This window comes from Bos taurus, chromosome 20 (assembly GCF_002263795.3).
Source record: "Bos taurus isolate L1 Dominette 01449 registration number 42190680 breed Hereford chromosome 20, ARS-UCD2.0, whole genome shotgun sequence".
Taxonomy (NCBI): domain Eukaryota; kingdom Metazoa; phylum Chordata; class Mammalia; order Artiodactyla; family Bovidae; genus Bos; species Bos taurus.
The window spans coordinates 61,705,465-61,726,688 of NC_037347.1; the positions used below are offsets into that span (position 1 = coordinate 61,705,465).

The 21,224-nt window shown below is 40.0% G+C and overlaps 1 protein-coding gene and 1 non-coding gene across 3 annotated transcripts in view; both read left to right on the plus strand.

Moving 5' to 3' along the window:
* The window catches only part of CTNND2 (catenin delta 2), a 1,099,643-nt gene that overhangs the window by 490,958 nt on the left and 587,461 nt on the right, over positions 1 to 21,224 (plus strand). The window lies entirely within an intron of this gene.
* Positions 9,074 to 9,146, plus strand: TRNAC-ACA (transfer RNA cysteine (anticodon ACA)). The gene has a single exon. It is a non-coding gene; the product is annotated as a tRNA-Cys (tRNA).

The window sequence follows — 21,224 nt, forward strand, 5'->3', positions numbered from 1 at the left end:
GTCCTATTTTAAGAACTCTCTGCACAGTGTAACTGGCTCTTGATTTCAAAAACTCCGCATCTTAATGTATTTAAATTCTTAGGAGAGTAGAATGTTTAAGAGCCATCAGATACATTAAAAAAAAAAGTCACATCTAGATCTTAAGACTGGTTCAGCAAGTAATACAATGTCCAAGTATATCAATGTAATTTTTTTCTCTTTTAGGGCACCTTTCATTGTCATCCTGGAGTCTATGCAGTAAAATCTCATTGTTAAAAGATTTGCTTCAACAAAAACCCTTAAGAAGTGGGAAGCATTATAGCAACATAAAAATCCCCCAGTTATACACAAGGGAGCGATGCGATAGCTCTAAGTGCCAGCATCTTATTGGCTATAAAGACATGTGCTGGAAGAGATGGAGATTTCTCTAAACTGGCAACTGAGATTGTGTGTGTGCAGCTAAACAGTTCTCTTTTGCCACTGAATTTTACTGATATCCTTCCCGTTGAGTACAATAATCTGGCAGAAAATCTGAAATATTCTGTACAATGGGTTTACAATAAAGCCAGAGCAGTGCAGTCAGTGGTAGCAGCCCAGTTTAATTCAGTTACAAAGTCAGGGTCTAACTAGACATCATTTAGTGTTAGCCTCAAGGATAGTGCTTCACATGCTGTCTAGGCCCCTAGATGTTATTTCTCTGTTGCTTCTTCTGTGGTCCAGAGTGGAGCAAATGAGTGTGTGTCTGTGTGCATGTGTATGTGTCTGTCTATGTGTGTTTGTAAGCACATCTGTGCTTGTGTGTTCATGGTGGGGGTGGATAATGAGGGCATTTTTCACATTAAAACTTTGTGTTAGCTATTGCTGCAACAAACCTGTGTCATGAACTCAGTAGATTATAATGCCAGCCATTATGTGCACATCACAGTTATGCACATCTCTTTTCTCAAGTCCTTGGCTGAGTGGCCTTATTCATGCAGTTCGCTGACTGTGTTTGCCTACTGGCTGCAGGCAGGTTCTGATCAGCTTGCTCTGTGGGCCTGGGATGAAGGGTTGTGTCCGGGCAGGTCACCACACCCTCTGATACTCACCTCCCCTCCTCTTTCATCAGGTCACCTGGCCAAGTTCCAAGTTAGTAGGGCATGGAAGTCTCCACCTCAGTGGGATAGGAAGGAATTCCAATTTCCTGGAAGATAATCTAACATCATAAAAACATTTTCTTACAATATTATATAAGTATGTCATTAATTTTTTTGCTCAATGTATGGGTAGTTTCTGACATTAAAATACTGGGTTTTATGGGTGATTCACACATACAAACCAATATCTAAAATAAACAGCTCCCTGATCTAGTAGGAGTCACCTATCTTTTATTTTCTAATATAGAATTCTGCCGTCCTTTGGAGACACTCCTTAATCTCACCCCTAAGTATGCAATTTTTACATACTTTTGCCTTGTCACTCCTCCCCCACTCTCTACCTTCAGCAAGTCTTTCAGTTTTCCTAAATCGTGCCAAGCTCTTCTGTGCCTCAGGGCCTTTGCATACGCCATCCTCTCTTCTCTACCCATAATTCTTTGCCTCCTAGACATCTGCTTATCAGTCCTGTCTCAGCTTAAATGTCACTCCCAAAGTGGTCCTCAGTAACCATTGAATCTGATATCACCCTCCTTAAGCTTGGCGCGCCCTTTCTTCATGTCCCATCATAATTTCTATTTACATAGATTTTTCTGTGCTCTCACCTTTTGTGTTAGATGAAAAGTGTCATTGATGCAAAAGTGGCATCTTTTTTCTCCTTTCTTCAGAAGCACCTAGCCTGGTACTGAAAAAGATGGTATTCTAATGAATGAGCAAAAGCAATTTGAACCTGGAGGAGAAGGGATTTCCTCTTCACAAATGTGTTGACCTTAGTAAACTTGGTGACACATAGACAGACTAGCCCCAGCTTTCGTGGTTAGAGAAGCCTCCATCCGTCCCCTGTGACTTGATTCTTCTGTGCCCCTGTTCACCTCCTTCTGTCCTTCTGTGCTCTGTGTGTTGGGAGTAGTAAGGCAGTGGGTGCAAAGGTTTGGGCTCAAAGCTGGAGGTGGTCAGGCTCAGACATCCAGGGCAGGCTGCTCTCTTTCTTCCTTCCTGAGTGTGGAGCCCACCCCACTCTCAGCCACTGGCAAACTTATTAGAGCCCTTGTCACACCGCACTTTCTGCTCATCTAGTCCAAATAGTGTACTTAGACACTGAGTCCAGTAATACTTGGATTTATGGCAACAGGTGTTTTGCCTATGAGTTTTATGGTAACCATTCTTACATTTAGCCTTTAATCCATTTTGAATTTATTTTTGTATGTGGTGTTAGAAGGAGAAGGCAGTGGCGCCCCACTCCAGTACTCTTGCCTGGAAAATCCCATGGATGGAGGAGCCTGGTAGGCTGCAGTCCATGGGGTCGCAAAGAGTCAGACACGACTGAGCGACTTCCCTTTCACTTTTCACTTTCATGCATTGGAGAAGGAAATGGAAACCCACTCCAGTGTTCTTGCCTGGAGAATCCCAGGGATGGGGGGAGCCTGGTGGGCTGCCGTCTATGGGGTCGCACAGAGTCGGACACGACTGAAGCGACTTAGCAACAGCAGCAGCAGCAGTGGTGTTAGAGAATATTATAATTTCACTACTTTACATATAGTTGGTCAGTTTTCCCAGTACTATTTATTCAAGAGACTGTCAGTCTTAAAAAGAATGATACAAATGAACTTATTTAGAAAACAGAAATAGACTCACAGACATAGAAAACAAATGTATGGTTCCCAAAGGGGAAGGGATAGGGGAATTAGGAGTTTGAGATTAACAGATACACAGTACCATACATAAGGTAGATAAACAGCAAGGACCCACTATATGGCACAGAAAACTATATCTTGTAAAAACCTTTCATTGAAAAGCATCTGAACAAGAATATACATACCTAACTGAATCACTTTGCAGTACACCTGAAACTAACACGTGTTGTAAATCAACTATAAGTCAATTGAAAGCTGTTTGATTTGAAAAAAGAAAGTAATACTATGAATGGGACAGGGAACTAATGATCATGTATAACACTGTGAGAAAGTGAATTTGGAATTCTAACACCTGGCTAAGCAAAGGGCTTTTGGAATATGGTACTTAAACAAAGACTTCTCTCTGGACTGAGTTTCCTCTGCTTGCACTAATAGAGGCATCTGTGTCTCCCCAGATTATACAGACCTCTCCCCAGTTTCTCATGGAGATACATAGTGTTTCATCCAAGTACCTAACATCAGTGGTGGAGGACTTTGAAAACCCCGACTGCATTTTCTGATGGAATGCAAAATGCCAGCAGTTGGGTCCACTGGAACAAATCTATTTTATGCGTTTTGGGCTTAAAGAGCAGCTTTGATGGTATTAGCCCCATGAAGAAATCAGAGAATAAAACACTTGTGACCTGAATCACTGCTGGGGTAAAAACCACATATACTCTCATTGTGACAGTTCTGACCGTGAACAGTTTGGAAACCAGGGTTGCATGGTACCTGGCTGATAGAGAAATGAGACAGCTGAACCTGGCCTGACTGTTTGAAACCTACTCTTTCCTCCTGGTCCTGAGGTTAACACACAAGCTTTCTTGGTCCCCACTATTTTTCATGTCTCGTAGCAACAACATCAGATAACTAAACCTCAAAAATTAGCCTTGGCAGAATAGTCATGGAGCTATTTTATCCAGGTAAGGAGAGACACACAAGGAGGCATTTGGGGATTATTTAATGTGAGGCTCTAAGTTTAGAATTATTGTGATGAAGGATGCTGAGTGAGTGAATTAATAAGGAAGGGCCATGAGGCAGGGTATAGGGTGAGGAGAGGAGAGAAATGGTAAGGAAGTTGTGGGAGATGATTCAAGGTGCCATTGGCTTCATGTTTTCTCTTGATGAGAATCATCTTTGAAGTCCTTGGGTTGAGGGGCCATGGAAGAGGTATGTGTGTGCGGCAAGAGGCAGAGGAGAAGCTGGGGATTGGGCTCCTTGCGTTTCTGCCCTTTTAATGCCCCTGGAAGGGAGGTTGGAATTAGAAATTGGGTGAGTTTCTGTTGCAAAAATCATTTAAGGGCTGAGCTTCATGACTTGGTCTGCAAGGGTTAGGAGAGGCAGCAGTAAGAACTCAGAGGTCCAGAAGCCAAGGATGGAATTCCTGCCGTGACTCCTGGAATATGCAGTGTCCAGTGAGGGCCTGGGGTGTCCACCCACCACTTGGCAGTGAATGGGTCTGAAGCACTGTGTTGCAGACCTCAAGGGGGAATAATGGTCTCAGCCTAAATCTCAGCTGTACGCTGAAGGGCAGTTCAAGGGCAATGCTAATATTAAAAAAAAAGGGATTAAATCTCAATTTCCTTATGTCCTTTGGTATTACCCCATGGCTTACATGGTTGGACACTGTTTCATTAGGCTGCGTTTTGGAAACCCTGCAAGTCTTTGCCATGTGAAGTCATTGATTTGAATTAGATATTTTATTTTATTTTTTATTTTTTTTATTTTTTATTTTATTTCTTTTTAGATAATTATTTTAAAGGAATCCAATAAATAGTGTGAATATCAGTAGTGCTACTGAATATTCCTTAAGATAACTAACTGTTCAGTTAAGTGAATGAATTGACATTTAGCACACTGTGATTATTATTTCAATTTATTAAAATATTTTGATAAATGAGTAAAACCTTTTGACTCAAAAAAGACTTCTGATTTCAAGTCATTAAGTGAAGTCATTAAAAAATCATGGAACCTATTCTTATTCTAATTATTGATTAGACTACAGTAGGTAAATTATTTCTTTAGAAGTATTAGTTGCTTCAACGTTTAAAGCAAATTAACTTCTTAGGAACAAAAGAAATTGTAAAGAACTCAGAGGAAAAAAGAAATGTGGCCCCTACTCTACTTAGACAGTGGGATTAGTAAAAGGATATTCACAAATATGAGAAATAATCAATGATGAAATGAGACTTGAAGTCTAAATGGAATGCTGAGTACAGAAAATGTATGTGATCTTTCCTAGTCTTTTGTTCAGTAGAAAAAAATTACTTTTTATTGCCCCAATTGGTATGATAAGCATAGTACTAATATATCTGACCTCAATAAAACTCAGAACATTTCTCCATTTCTTGAACGGATCTTTTCTACTGCTGTATTAACATTTGGAAAAATTACTTCGTATCAATGAGTCTTTCTGAAACCTATCAACAAGAGTGGGAGCCATCTAAGTAAGAAATCCCAACATAACAAAATTGCTTATGATGCTGAAATATTCCGGCATTTCATTCCCTGCTTCTCCTACCTTTGCAGGCTTTCAGGAGACAGTATATGCTTCGTGGGAGAGCAACCAAAAGGTGGCAGCATCTCTTTGAAAATTATTTCCATTTATTTCACAGCCATATTTCTTTTCAAAAGGCTACTCCCACAGAGTTGAGCCATGTTGTAATATGCATTATAGAGCAGAAAGCTCCCTTCCTTTGCAAATGAAATGAATAAGTGACAGCTGTTGATACAATGGAGCTTCAAAAAATGTTTACTTCAAATAAAGACTTATCCTTCTTTTTAGCCAACTGATGACATAGCAACAAACCCACATCTTCTTGAAGATCAGAAAATATTCGTGGAGTTACCTAACATTAACAATGACTATTAGTTATCAACTGGAAGATTGAGAATCTTGTCAGGATATTATGAAAACTAATATATTCCTAAAAACCACAAATTGATCATTGATTCCTGAAGGGTGGCCATTGAATAAACAATTCTTTAAATATTTTTCTTTAAGCACAAATCCTATCAGTATTTTTTATAAAAAGTTTTAAACCACTGTGATATTTGGCACTTGTTTAATGCTATGTATTTTAAAATTGATTTTAAGAAATAATTCATCCATCTGTAAATCTAAATTCTCAACCACAAATTTATCTAAAGATAAATCCTAGGTTAATACTTATCAGATTGTTAACACTTTTTTTATAATGAAGACTTATAGAGGATATTAGCAAAGCCAAATTCAGAATTTTTTCTTAAGATAGTAGTTGCTCTTCTGAAGTAAGGCAATATGGTAAACCTCATTGATTCAGATAAAGTCTGAAGATTAGTATTGTGTTAAATGAAATTTCATTACTGTTGAGTACTTGTAGTTAAACTAAAGTAAGCTAAGTAAGGCAACTGCTCATGTCAGGGTCTTAAATATATATACATATATGTGTGTGTGTGTATATATATATATATGATATGCACACACATTTTAGATAGATAACAATGATTTCTAGACCATTAGATTGTCAGCTCCATTAAAGCGGTGATATTGTACTTTTCTGTATTTTGCACAGATATGTAGAGCATGGAAATGCCATATTGTATAAGATCACGGTAAACATTAAAATCAATGTATCTTTTTAAGGAGTTAAATGATAAGAAAGTGACCTTAAAGATCAGAGATTTTCTGATATGTTTTAATCTTGAGTTTCTAGTGAAATCTTCCTCAGAAGCCCAGTCTGTAACTCAGCCCAGAGAGATGGACTTTCAAGTTGCTTGATGGCTGTGAACCCAAGGATCTCACATCCTCCCTCTGTACCCCAGACACCCCAAGACTTGAGCCTCCAGACTCTGCAGACCTTGGATTGAATGACTGATGTTGTCCAATACCTTAACCAAATCCCTTTGTCTTCCAAATGGCAAGCCAGGATTTAATCACCTAACAAGCAAGTGGTTCAAAACTATTGAGGTCTGTAACTCAAACCCAATCATTGTAAGAATAACTGTATAAATCAAAACCTATATTTCTTTTTATATTACTGTAGTTTATATTGGCCTTTTTTCTTTCATTAAAAAAAGCCAGCAGAAAACAGACAAACTCTAGATATAAATATAGATGTAGCTATATAGGGCTTCCCAGGTGGCTCCAGGGTGGTAAAGAACCCTCCTGCCAATGCAGGAAACATAAGAGATGCTGGTTAGATCCCTGGCTCAGGAAGATCCCTTGGAGGAGGGCATGGCAACCCACTCCAGTATTCTTGCCTGGAGAATCCTCTGGATAGAAGAGCCTGATGGGCTACAGTCCGTAGGATCACAAAGACTTGGACACGACTGAAGTGACTTAGCATGCATGCATGCATAGCTATATAGATGTAGATACAGGTATCAGAAAAGTCAATTCACAGAAAGCACACATATAGGCATACTATATAATATATATATATATATGGGCTTCCCTGGTAGCTCAGACAGTAAAGAATCTGCCTGCCAATTCAGGAGACCCCAGTTTAATCCCTGGGTTAGGAAGATCCCCTGGAGAAGGGAATGGCAACCCACTCCAGTATTCTTGCCTAGAGAATTGCAGGGACAGACTCACTCATATATGTATATACATTTTCTGATATTACACATACCTATAAATGTGTGAATAAAACTTGCCTAGCACTGAAACATCAAGAAATGAAGAATGGACAGCATTCTGTAGTGGAAAGAACACTAGTCTAGAATCTAGTTTGCCACATGGGGTCATACCAGATTCATCTTTAAACCTGTTCAAGCCTTGAAGAACTTTTCTCTTTTAAAAAGGAAAGTAAAAATACCTACTCAACTGCCCTGATTGTAGAGATCGCAAGTGTGTCTTGCTAATGTTGTAAAATGTTATGGATGTGTGCAAGAGAGATGTGTTGCGAGACTTGAGGTAGCTATCCAAGTGCTATACCCAGCTTCCATTTCACACACGAAGATCCCCAACAGCTTATTTCAGGATTCCTCACATTGCAAAGGTTGTGATCATTTTTGACAGCTGTCCTTGTTCTTTTTGAAAATATTTTTGCTAAGCAAGCTCTCATGCATGAAATAGCAGTATTTTGGTGGCAGCAAAGTGTCTACAGAGAGCCAAATGTTCGATGGTAATTAGAAAGAATGCGTCACAAGTAGTTGCTGAGTTGCTAGCTTCTTTCCTAAATATGTTACTTAAAGCACTGACTGGATATCTGCTTGGCAATCAGACTTGTCACAGTAGCATCTTTGCATTTTGGCATCAGCAATGGCTTCGAGAGTTGTCCCTGCCGCCCCCATCCCTCACCCACACACACACAGGGAACCAGCGTGCTTGGAAAGAGGAGGGAATTAACAGGATGGGGGCTGGAGAGATCCTGCATCCTTCTAGAGCATCTAGTTGTAGAAGCGATGCCTGTTATTCTCAGCGGAATGTTTGACATTTCTTACTTCCTAGGAGGCAGGAGAGGATTAAGATTGTGTACCCCAAAGCCAGACTGCCTGCATTGAAATCCCAGCTCTGCCTCTTCCTAGCTCTGGGGACCTGAAAAAAAAAGTTTTTAACTTCTCTATGCCTCATTTTGCTCCTGCGTATTTGGGAGATGGTATTAGTAACATTTTAATCTCCTAGAGTGATTAAAAAGATGATTGAGATAGCACATGGAAAGCCCTTATAATAATGCCTGGTACCCACTCCGTCGGAGTTGTTTAACTGTTTTCACTTAATATAATAAATGATCCAGCCCATTACACATTCCAAATCCTGTCATCAGTGTGAAAGTGGAAGCTTCCCCAAGGGCCTGGACGTGGCTAGGCATCATTGGGGAAGCTGTGTATCGATATTATCAAGACAGGTGAATTCTAGGTGGATTATCGTAATTGTGTAGGACCATGGAATTTAATGGCAACCCACTCCAGTATTCTTACCTGGAGAATCCCATGAACAGAGGAGCTTTGTGGGCTACAGTCCACGGGTCGCAAAGAGTTGGACACAACTGAGCGACTTCACTTTCATGGAACTTAAAAAGCCGCAGGCCTTCTAAAAATATACTCTACCTTTGCAAAAGTCTGGAAATTAATAGTCACATTCATTAATTTTACTTACTTTTGATTTTTTAATAATGGCTGCAGTCTCTATCATCAACAGTCTCTTATGTTTTTATTTTAATGTGTGTTCTTCTGAATATTTCCTTTCAAGGAGGGCGTTTGCTTGAAATTATTAATATTCAGGATTTCTGATTAACTTCTGATCATGCTTCCTGATATATTTATTAACATTGAATAATGTGAGGTTACAGATACATAAGGACTTCCCTGGTGGCTCAGATGGTAAAGCGTCTGCCTACAATGCAGGAGACCTGGGTTCGATCCCCGGGTCAGGAAGATCCTCTGGAGAAGGAAATGGCAACCCACTCCAGTACCCTTGCCTGGAAAATCCCATGGACGGAGGAGTGTGGTAGACTGCAGTCCATGGGGTCGCAAAGAGTCGGACACGACTGAGCGGCTTTCACTTTCACAGATACATAAGCAATGAAAAATCAAAATTAGAGAGAGTGTGTCTGTGTCTGTGTGTGTGAGAGAAAGTCTGTGTCAATACATGCATTTCTATTTTGTTTCTTAAAGCCAGCATTTGTTGTCAGGCACAAAAATTAGAATATATAATTTTAAATGAAAAGGCTTGAGATAGTTAAACAGTCCTCATTACATCTGTCTGACATTCTGTGGATCTTTTACATCCCTTGGTTGGTGCCTTGCGCCTGTTTTGTCCAAGTAAATGTGCAATAAATATGCATTGAATTTCAAGAGCTATGGGAAAAATGAAAGCTATGGAAATGAAATCTGTATTTTTAATGTTTATGTTTTATAAATAGAACATAAGGAGTAAAATGCCACACAGTCCTCAAAATATCTTATCATTTTTAATAGGTAAAGCATAATTGTGAACCATTTTTCCATTCTTTGAGTTTTGATATCTGACTTCAAAAATGCGTGCATCATTATTTTTTTCATGTGGAAATTTTGAAAATCTCAGAGACTGGAGTTTTAAAATATACTGTTGCAAGCTCTGGGTAGAAGAAAATCAACCATTAACATAATGAATCTAGAGAACGAGATTCTTAGGTAGGGGTTTAGGTTCTGCTTTATTTGGAAGTTTGCACCACACCACCACCAGCATGAATTTGCATCAGGAATTTCAGTGTGAGGTGGGCTTGGTATGGGGCTGTTTAGGAAGCACTTTCTAGAATATGAATCTGAGCCATTATAGAGCAGGTGAGCCAGGATGGGTTGAAATAAACACAGCAAACCTAGAACGCAATTTGCAGAGATTGCCTTGTGTGCGTTCACTTAAGTTGTCATTTCACACACAGCTGTGCCTGCAGACGACAAAAATGCTTTCCCCACAACAAATCTAGTTAAAAAGAAAACCCTATAAATAAAACGAATAACAATTGACTGTGTGTTAGGGCACCTCGATGAGCAGGCATAGAGGATAAATTGATGCGACTTAAAAGTTGTATGGGCAGCTGTGTGCCAATCACTGCATTATTACTCACTGACGTTGCGCTTCTTTGCCTATTTGGTTACATTATCCAGAATGCAGCTCCCGACACATTCTTTTTGCGTTTTACTGGAAGGAAGTAAAACCGTGTGTTGAAAAGCTCCGCTATTCACATGTTTATTTCTATTCAGTGATTTTTGAGAGCACATTTATGGAATTGATAAAAGCAGAATGGGTTGACAGAATAAGAAATTCAAAAGGATTGCCTAATCCAGCCATATTTTTTTATAGCCTAGAGAGCTTATCTAGAAAAATGATGAAGTGTCTCTGGAGTTTAAAATGAAAGCATATACAGAGGACTTGAATAGACACTTCATCAGGAGGAATGGGGATCTAAGACAGCACTTGGGAAGAAGGTCACTATTATTAACCATTGCTGCTGCTGCTAAGTCACTTCAGTCGTGTCTGACTCTGTGCGACCCCAGAGACGGCAGCCCACCAGGCTCCCCCGTCCCTGGCATTCTCCAGGCAAGAACACTGGAGTGGGTTGCCATTTCCTTCTCCAATGCATGAAAGTGAAAAGTGAAAGTGAAGTCGCTCAGTCGTGTCCAACTCTAGAGACCCCATGGACTGCAGCCTACCAGGCTCCTCCGTCCATGGGATTTTCTAGGCAAAAGTACTGGAGTGGGGTGCCACTGCCTTCTCCGATTATTAACCATTGGGAGGATGCAAATGGGAGTTATAATGAGATATCGTTGCACACTTATCAGAATGGATAAAATCTAATAACAAACAAACAAACAAACAAAAAAAACAGCAATGCCAGGAACACAAGCAAACTGGAACTTTTACATGTTCCTGGAAGGAGTGCAAAATGCTATGGACTCTGAAAAACTCATGGTTTCTTTGTAAGGTTAAATATATGCTTGCCATACAACCAAGAATCAAACATCTGGGTATTTACCCTAATGAGATGAAAACTCATGTTTATACCAAGAGTGTACATGAGTGTTCACGTGTGCTAAATTGCTTCAGTCATGTCTGACCCTTTGCAACCCCATGGACTGTAGCCCACCAGACTCCTCTCTCTGTGGGATTCTCTAGACGAGAATACTGGAGTGGGTTGCCAGGCCTCTTCCAGAGGATCTTCCCATATGAGTTTTCATGTTAAATTTATTTGTAATAGTTGAAGCTAGAAACAATCCAAATCTCTAACAGCAGATAAATACTGAAACTAAATATCATACATCCATAGATGGAATACTATTCAGCAGTAAAAAAGAAAAGAGCAAATTATTATTTTTATTTTATTTTATTGAAGTACACTTGATTTGCAATGTTGTATTAAATTCTGCTATATAGCGAAGTGACTCAGTTATACGTATATCTATTCTTGTCCATTATGGTTTATCAGAAGATATTGAATATAGTTCCCTACGCTAGAAAGTAAGACCTCATTGTTCATCCATCCTATATATATATATATATATATATATATATATATATTAGTTTGCACCTGATAATCCCAAACTTCCAGTGTTAACCTCCCACACCTACCCTCCTCTTGACAACCACAAATCTGTTCTCTATGTCTGTGAGTCTGTTTCTGTTACATAGGTATAAAAAAGAAGAAGTTATTGATACCAACAACAACTTCAAGAAATCCTAAGACATTTGCTAAGTAAGGAAAGTTTTGACATTCTCCAAAGACAAAGCCGTCAAGATGGAAAACAGATCAGTGACTTGATGGGGGATATAGGTGGGAGACTTACCAAAATTTTAATTTGATTTATTCTTCTGATAACTTCTCCTTTTTGTATCTTGCTTAAGAAAACTTTTCTCAACACAAGATTATAAAATAAAATAATGGCCTCATATGTTTTCAGCAAATTTCATAGTTATTTGTTTTCATCTTTGAATTTTTTTTTTTTCAAATCTCAATCTAGCTGGGATGTATTTTTAATGTCATGAGACAGGGATCTATGTATTTTTTTCTAAAATGAGCATATAACATTCCTAACACTTATTTACTAAATAATATTCACTAAACTCATATACTATCAGGTATTATGGACACTCAGTTGTATCCCTGTTAATATATTTGCTGTATCAACAATAGTAACAAGTTATTTTTTATTGTCATTTTAAAATACATTTTAGTAACTGTTAAATCTTCTTTTTCAAAGCTGAGTTTGTTGATTTTCTGTAGATAGCATTTCATATGAATTTACTTTGATGTTTCACATAAAGAAAAGAAGCATATAGATTTAGGGGGATTGCATTAAAGACATATATATGTTCTGGTGAGAAGTGACATTTTAAAATATTATCTCTTTTCATCATCTGGAATATGATTGTTTTCAGTTTGCATGAAATGTTTTCATTCCTTTAAAAAACTTTTATGGTTTTATTTTTACATTTCTTTTACATTTTCTGTTAAATGTATTTTAGGTATTTTATAATCTGGTGCTGTGATGAATTCCACCCCCACCCCCCAATATTTGTGTATATTACAGTGTGCTTTTGACAACATATAGAAAAGCTATTGAGTTTTTTATATACAACTTGTCATTAAGCTGATTTCTTCTTTGGAGAAATGATAATTAAAGATATTTTTAGGTTTTTTTTTTTTTTGACTCTTGTAGGTTTGTGATAAAATCAGATATCGGTAGGGAAGGTTCTGTATTTTTCCTATTATACTTGTTTTGGAAGTGTTGGTAGGCCCTCCAGGACAGGGTTGGATATCCTGGTGAAGGTCAAAGAGTTCAACTATAGGAGCATTCCTCTAGTATACACTGTGCTTTTCGTTTAAATACTGCTCCATTTGGATTGCTGCTATTTCAACTAGAATCTTTGCTTTTCTTTTCATAAATAAGATAGTATTTATTTGCCTAATTTTTATGATTTCATACTTCCTCCATACAAATACATACATATACTCTGATTATCTGTGCTCTGAAATAGTTAAAATAACAGAATATAATATGTAAAATTATCGTGGAAAACTAAAGGGCCTGAAATATGGGATTTCCTCAGTAAACGCCAATGTAATGGTTAGGAGCCTGTAGTTTGGAGGTAGATCTGGGTTTCAATTTCAGGTCCATCACTGACTCCCAGCTTGGCTTGGTGCAGTTAACTGTTTGTCCAAGTGGCCGTTTCCTGTCTAAAGTGCAGATGGCATCAATATCTAGTTTCTGAACTACTCTCCTGTGTCTCTTTGGTAATAGCCTCCCCCATCACATAAAGAATCTGGCCTGCTATTCCATGTCCATCAGTTTTCATGTTCTAAGTTAGATTATAAGACTCTAGAGTACCCAGCATTTATATTGTGTCCCCTGGAACTCCTAACCTACAGAGGAGACATGCAATATATTGTCTGATTAATTGAATTTCAGAAATTTTTCTCACTTCTTTTTCATGTTATGGCTCTTTTTTAAAAATTAATTAATTTATTTTTGATTGTGCTGAGTCTCCATTGCTGCATGGGCTTTTTTCTAGTTGCAGAGAGCTGGGGCTACTCTCTATTTGTGGTACACACATTTCTCATTATGATGGCTTCTCTTATTCCAGAGCATGGACTCTAGGGTGCACAGACCTCAGGAGTTGTGGCACTTGGGCTCAGTGGTTGCAGCTTCCTGGCTCCATAGTTGTGGCAAACAGACTTAGTCACTCTGCTGCATGTGGGATGTTCCCGAATCAGGAATCAAACCTGTATCTCCTGCGATGGCAGGCAGATTCTTCATTTAACACTGAGCCACCAGGAAAGCCTCTGGTTATGATTCTTAATTTTGTTGTGGCAGCACATTTTATTTATTCGCCAAATATCAGTACTCTGGTGAACTCTGGGCTTCCCTCGTGGCTCAGTTGGTATAGAATTGGCCTGCAATGCAGGATACCCGTTTCAATTCCTGGGTCGGGAAGATCTGCTGGAGAAGGGATAGGCTACCGACTCCAGTATTCTTGGGCTTCCCTTGTGGCTCAGCTCATAAAGAATCTGCCTGCACTGTGGGAGACCTGGGTTCAAACCCTGGGTTGGGAAGATCCCCTGGAGAAGGGAAAAGCTACCCACTCCAGTATTCTGGCCTGGAGAATTCAGTCCATGAGGTCACAGAGTCAGACACGACTGAGTGACTTTTCACTTTTCTGGTGAACTCTACTATGCTAACCAAAACCAGGTAGCTCATTTTTAAACCGTAGCTGAAATGCCTTAAATGCCTTTTTAGAAGTGAAGAATATATTATTTATCCTCAATTAGAGGTAATTATTTTACAATGTTAGGTATGAAAAGTTAAGAATCAAAGGATTGCTTTTGTTATCAAATGATCGAATGAATCAGATCCCTCTGCTCGTCCCATAATTACAAAGTCAGTACTCACAGTTGTTGATAGGAAGGAAGGGTGCCTTTAATCAGAATGCTGGTCATCTGGGGAGATAGTGGACTCAACATTCCCCAGAAACAACCTCCAAAGATTCTGCTGAGCCATGAAAGCTTTTAAAGGGAAACAGAGTAGTAATCTCAGTTCATCGTTTCAATAGGGGGTCAGAGGTGTTTTGCCCTCCCCTACCATGTGCAGCTTTGTTGTCTCCTGGTGTTCTTCCTCTAGACATTTTCTTGTTCACGCAGCTTGGTCACAAAGTTAGTTCAGGTATTTACTGAAGTGGAAGCTACAGAAAGGATCTTGTCATCTGTTAACTGCTTATTCTTCATTTCTACTTCTTTGATCTATGGAAAGACCCAACAAGTTATGCAAGTATTGTGTGATTAAATGATTTGAAAGGTGTGCTTGGGCAGGAAATGAGTAGAGCAGGGGGGTGCCTGGTTTAAAAGTGAGTTACAATATAGCTTTGCTGAAATAACAATAAAAATGGCTTCCTGCTGAAGGTGGTTTCCTGCAGAGAGCTGCTTACAGATTCCCACTTGTCAGAACGCCATTCCATTTGTAGGGGATTAGAGATTGAAGGTCTGTCTTCTGTAACTTATTCATGCTGATATAGGGCACCGTATTCTCAGACTGAATCAACATGGGTCTGTAGCATCTCTTTGCTGACAGTTTTAGTTACCCTATATATGTATATGTATATGTATATATATATATATATATATGTGTGTGTATTTCAGTGAAGTGAAAGTCGCTCAGTCATGTCTGACTCTTGTGACCCCACGCACAGTGGAGCTGCCAGGTTCCTCTGTGAATGGGATTCTCCAGGCAAGAATACTGGAGGGGGTTGCCATTTCCTTCTCCAGGGGATCTTCCCAACCCAGGAATCGAACCCAGGTCTCCTGCATTGTAGGCAGATTCTTTACCAACTGAGCTAAGGAGAAAGCCCGTATGTGTATTATGTGTATATAATGTAATGTGTATATATATATATATATATATATATGTGTGTGTGTGTGTGTGTGTGCAGAGCAAGCTACAATTATTTTGATGCCTCCAAAGATATTGGTTACTATGAGCAATAATGTTAGTCCCATTCTCTTGAGGCTAGTTCCTGGAGTTGTGCTGAGATAGACTTACTTCTGCTCAAGATATAGCAGCTTATGTCATGACTTCTGCCTGGTTGTTCTATAGTCAGCTTTTTTCCCATTGGTGCATCAGACACTGAGTCTGTGAGTCTATTGTCCTGATTATTAGCTACTTGATTTTATACTGGGCAAGGAGTTGGGGGAACCCTGCAGGGTTGTGGTAGGTTCCACTTTAGGAACATGAAATTAAAAACAAAACTGCATAAAACCTGGGGGTAAGGAAGAATTGGTCTTGGGTGACCCATGTCAGCATGTGTGGGCTCCATGGACCCCTCTTCATAGGATAAAGATGCTGCCTTCCTTAGTGAGTAGTTGGTTGAGTATGTTGGTTCCCTTTGGATATAGCGCCTTCCCATGAAAGACTGATTCTTCCTTAAATGTCATCTCTGTTTCTAGAGTTGGTGCTACATCAAATGCAATGCACGCTGACTGGCTCTTTCTAGGCTTTGCGGCACTGCCTGTGCAGTATACCATGTACACGTGGCACACGTGAGCCAGATGACTGAGTCAGCCTTGAAGTCGGCTCTGCACACCGCTGTGTGACAGATTCTAGAGTTTACGTGAAGTAGTGAGGGGAGATGTTGGTGAGAGTTTTGCATATGGAGAGTCCTCCACAGGTGGAACAGGAGAGGACGGCTCTGGAAAAGAGCCCAGTTGAGAAGGTGAGCACAGAGTTGGTATGTGTGTCAAATGTGGAGTGATCCTTAGTGTGGCTCCTTGATGGTTGAATGTGACAAAAACACAACGGAAAAGCAAGCTGCAGAGGCCAATTATGATGCCGACCAACTTCTGCCGCCACGTTGGCCCGGACTGATTCTGTTCTCTAGTTCTAGGCCTGTTTTTAATGCATTTCTCAATTCCTCCCTCTTTCTTCACTTGTATCAATAATCCAGTTTTCCATCCCCTGGGTCTGCCTTCCGGTGAAAAGTCCACTCTAGGACATTTATTCCTTCTGAGTCTTTTCCCTGCCTCACCTTCTAATCTTCCCGTGTATTCCCAGGACTTGACCTTCTCTAAACTTTTTGAGCCCTTTCACTATTCTGTACCAGAAGTCATTCACTTGCTTGCTGGACGTTGACTAAGAATCACCTCTGTGCCAAGAACATGCATCGTTGAACCATAAACAGCATGATTCCTACTCATTCATGAGAAGCTTACAGGGACTCAGGCATCACATTTGTGAAGTCAAACAGGTATAAAGCCAAACAGAGTGATGGGAACAGAGAAAATCAAGGGTTATATGCTCCATCTGATGGCCCAGAAATTCTCCTTTAACACAACCAGCTGAGCAATGAACCAAGCCTACCAGTTGGGTCCACTCCAGCTATAAATGCCATCTGTTCTCTGCCCTTGCCAAATATCTGTCTCCAGCTTAGAATTCTCTCTTGAGCTCCAAATTCCACGAACTCCAGAGCTTCCAGCTCTCATGGCCTCATGGTCTGCTGGGCACTTCACACTCCCCATGGAGAAGTGAGCTTCCACTCTCACCCATCCCAAACTTTCCACACCTGCTTCCCCAAGTCAGGAAGCAGCAATGCGACACTTCCAGCTGCTCAGATGCCAGAACTCAGGTGCTGTCGTTGACTCTGTCACCTTTTTCCACATCAGATATTCAATTCATTAGACCCATTGGTGCTAACTTCAAAAATTCTCCAGAATTAAGACAGATTTTCTGCTTCTCTGCCACCAACATTGTCCCAGCCACCACTGTCCTCCACCTGTCTTCACCTTTGTCCCTAAGCAAACTAATTTCCATAACAACCAGAAAGCCTGTAAACAAAGGACAAACCATCTCACACCTTTGACTTATATCTCTCTAAGCTTTCCCATCGCAGAGAAAATTCCAAATCCTTACAGGGACCTAAAAGACCCCATTTGCCATCTTCTTTTTCCCTCTTCCTACTGTTCTCTCCCACCCAACCCCACTCCCTGGAACCACCCACTCCCCGATTTTTGTTCCAACACTTCAGTCTCCTTGCTGATAATGAGTCTTCCAGTCAAGCTCAGCATCAGGGACTTCACATTCAGCAGAAATTTCCCCCGGCCCCCTAGATCTTCATGCACGCCCTCACCTGATTCAAGTATTTTTCCAAATGTCACTTTTTCAATGGATTCTCAGTAAGACTTTTAAAAAATTTGTTATTTTTATTGAAGTATAGTTTATTTACAGTGTTTCAAGTATACAACAAAGTGATTCAGTTTATATATATATATATATATATATATATATTTCTTTTTCAGGTTCTTTTCAATTGAAGAGATATGAGATATGAGATATTGCATATAGCTTGCTGTGCTATACAATAGGTCCTTGTTGTTTATCTGTTTTAAATACAGTCTGTATCTGTTAATCCCCAACTTCTAATTTATCCCTCCCCCTGCCATTTGTCTTCTGTATCTGTGAGTCTGTTTTGTATATATATATATATTTTCAGGTTCAGTGGGGCTTTCTTTGATTTTCTTTGATTTCTTTGATTCAAGATTGCCAGGAGAAATATCAATAACCTCAGATATGCAGATGATACCACCATTATGGCAGAAAGCGAAGAACTAGAGAGCCTCTTGATGGAATTGAAAGAGGAGAGTGAAAAAGTTGGCTTAAAACTCAACATTCAGAAAACTAAGATCATGGCATCTGGTCCCATCACTTCATGGGAAATAGATGGGGAAACAGTGGAAACAAGGAGGCCTGGTGTGCTGCAGTCCATGGGGTCTCAAAGAGCCAGACACAACTGAGCAACTGAACTGAACTGAACTGATATTTTCTTTTATAGCCAACCTGCCTAAAATGGCATGTGCCCACTGTAGGAGGTCCCCACCCCATCCCCGCTTCACTTTTCTCTCCAGCACTACTGTCTCTTACTTACTATCTACTTTACTCACGTATCTGTTTATTGGCAGCCTTTCCCTACTGGAATCTTAGCGCCTTGAGGGCTGGCATTTTTGATCCTTTTATTCACTGCTTTACTCCCAGTATCTCAAAAGGAGTGAGACACATAAAAAGCACTCACTAATCCTTTGTTTAATGAATAAATAAATGAAAGCATTCAGGACAATTTCTATTCACCAAATCTTGAATATCGCTGGGGTCAGTGCTCATAATACTTCTCTGAACGGTGCGGGGGTTAGCATGGGAGCATTTCACAAAGGGGCCTTGCTTTCCAAATTCTGATCCCTGAAAACACGATGTACTGTGGATACAAACCCCAAACAGAGGAGCTGCCAGAAAGATGCAAAGTACAGTAATATGCACAGGAAGGGCCCTGGGAAACCACCCAGCACGGATTCCTACAGTGTCGAATCTGTGCCAGAGAGGCTGGAGCAAAATCAAGTTCATGTGTGAAGCTGGGCTTCAGTGGTGGGAGAGAGTTACTCTTTTGAACTGGTACACAGACATGTTCCTCAGACCCAAGGAAGCCATAGCTGGGTGTCAGGCATTCCCTTTAACCCCTAGGGCTGCATGTTGTTCGTTACCCCTTACAGATGGAAGGAATTCGGAAAGGAACAGCATGACTGAGCACTTTCCAAACAGTGAGGTTTGTACCAGCTGCTGGGGTCAGTGATTCCCAGGGGATTCTGGGAGAGTTTGGTCTCTGTCCGCCAGTGGCTTTCCAACCTGTTTGGCTGTGACTGCAGAAAGGAATGCATTGTACTGTCCAGCCCTGTCCTCCCAGATATGACTGTATGAAATAAAATACTCAAGCTTCCTATGGGTGAGACATGCAGATAATTCCTGTTTTGTTCCCTTTCATTTTATTATTACTGCTTTTTTAATGCAGGCTGATGGAGGAGGATTAGGCTAAGGAGGTAAGGGACTCCTGAAAGGCATGAACTTAACAGGGAACCAACAACCACAGTTAATAAAGACAAATGCTATTTTAAGGCAATATTTTTAAAAGGCCAGATTAAGACAAGCTGGAATCAAGGTTGCTGGGAGAATATCAATAACCTCAAATATGCAGATGACGCCACCCTTATGGCAGAAAGTGAAGAGGAACTAAAGAGCCTCTTGATGAAGGTGAAAGAGGAGAGTGAAATATCTGGCTTAAAACTCAGCATTTAAAAATCTAAGACCATGACATCCAGTCCCATCACTTCATGGCAAATAGACGGGGAAACAATGGAAACAGTGACAGATTTTATTTTCTTGGGCTCCAAAATCACTGCATATTGGAAGAAAAGCTATGACAAACCTAGACAGCATATTAAAAAGCAGAGACATTACTTTGCTGACAAAAGTCCATCTAGTCAAAGCTGTGGTTTTTCCAGTAGTCATGTATGGATGTGAGAGTTGGACTATAAGGAAAGCTGAGTGCCCAAGAATTGATGCTTTTTAACTGTGGTTGGAGAAGACTCTTGAGAGTCCCTTGGATGGCAAGGAGATTAAACCAGTCAATCCTAAAGGAAAATCAGTCCTGAATATTCATTGGAAGGACTGATGCTGAAACTGAAGATCCAATCCTTTGGCTACCTAATGTGAACAGCTGACTCATTGGAAAAGACCCTGATACTGGGAAAGATTGAAGGCAGAAAAAGAAGGAGATGACAGAGGAGAAGATGGTTGGATGGCATCACTGACTTGATGAACATGAATTTGAGCAAGCTCCCAGAGATGGTGAAGGACCAGGAAGCCTGGCATGCTGCAGTCCATGGGGTCACAGAGAGTCAGACATGACTAAGCAACTGAAAAATAACAACAGCAAGGCAAAAAAATCCATCACTATGATGTGGGGATTTTAAATAAAGGCAGGGAGTTGTGTTTTATGCCCTGCGTTAGCAGCGCCCTCATGTTATTTTGTCCTTTACAATCAGCCACATGTCCCCTCCAAGTGGGTTTATGAGAGCTGACAATGGCCTGGAAAGACTGAGTAGCACGGGGGCTTTAAAATCATTCTTTTTAATTAAAAATTGTATTGGTATATAGTTGATTCACAGTGTTGTGTTAGTTTCTCATGTATACCAGTGATTTAGAGATGTGTACACATACATGTATACCTGTATGCATGCATACATACTACACGGCTTCAGTTGTGTCCGACTCTTTGCAGCCCTATGGACTGTAACCCTCCAGAGTCCATGGGACTCTTTAGGCAAGAAGACTGGAGTATGTTGCCATGCTCTCCTCCAGGGGATCATCCCGAGCCAGGGACTGAACCTGCATCTCCTAAGTCTCCTGAATTGACAGGTGAGTTCTTTACCACCTGGGAAGCCCATGTATATGTATACATATAGCTAAATATATTTATATATATATATATATATATATATAAATATATATGTATATATATTTTCTGTTTCACATTCTTTTCCATTATATTTTATTACAAGATACTGAATATACTTCCCTTTGCTACACAGGAGGACCTTGCTTTTGTCTCTTTTATGCACAGTAGCAGTGTCATGCTTTTTGATTGTAGAACGTATATTAACTTTTT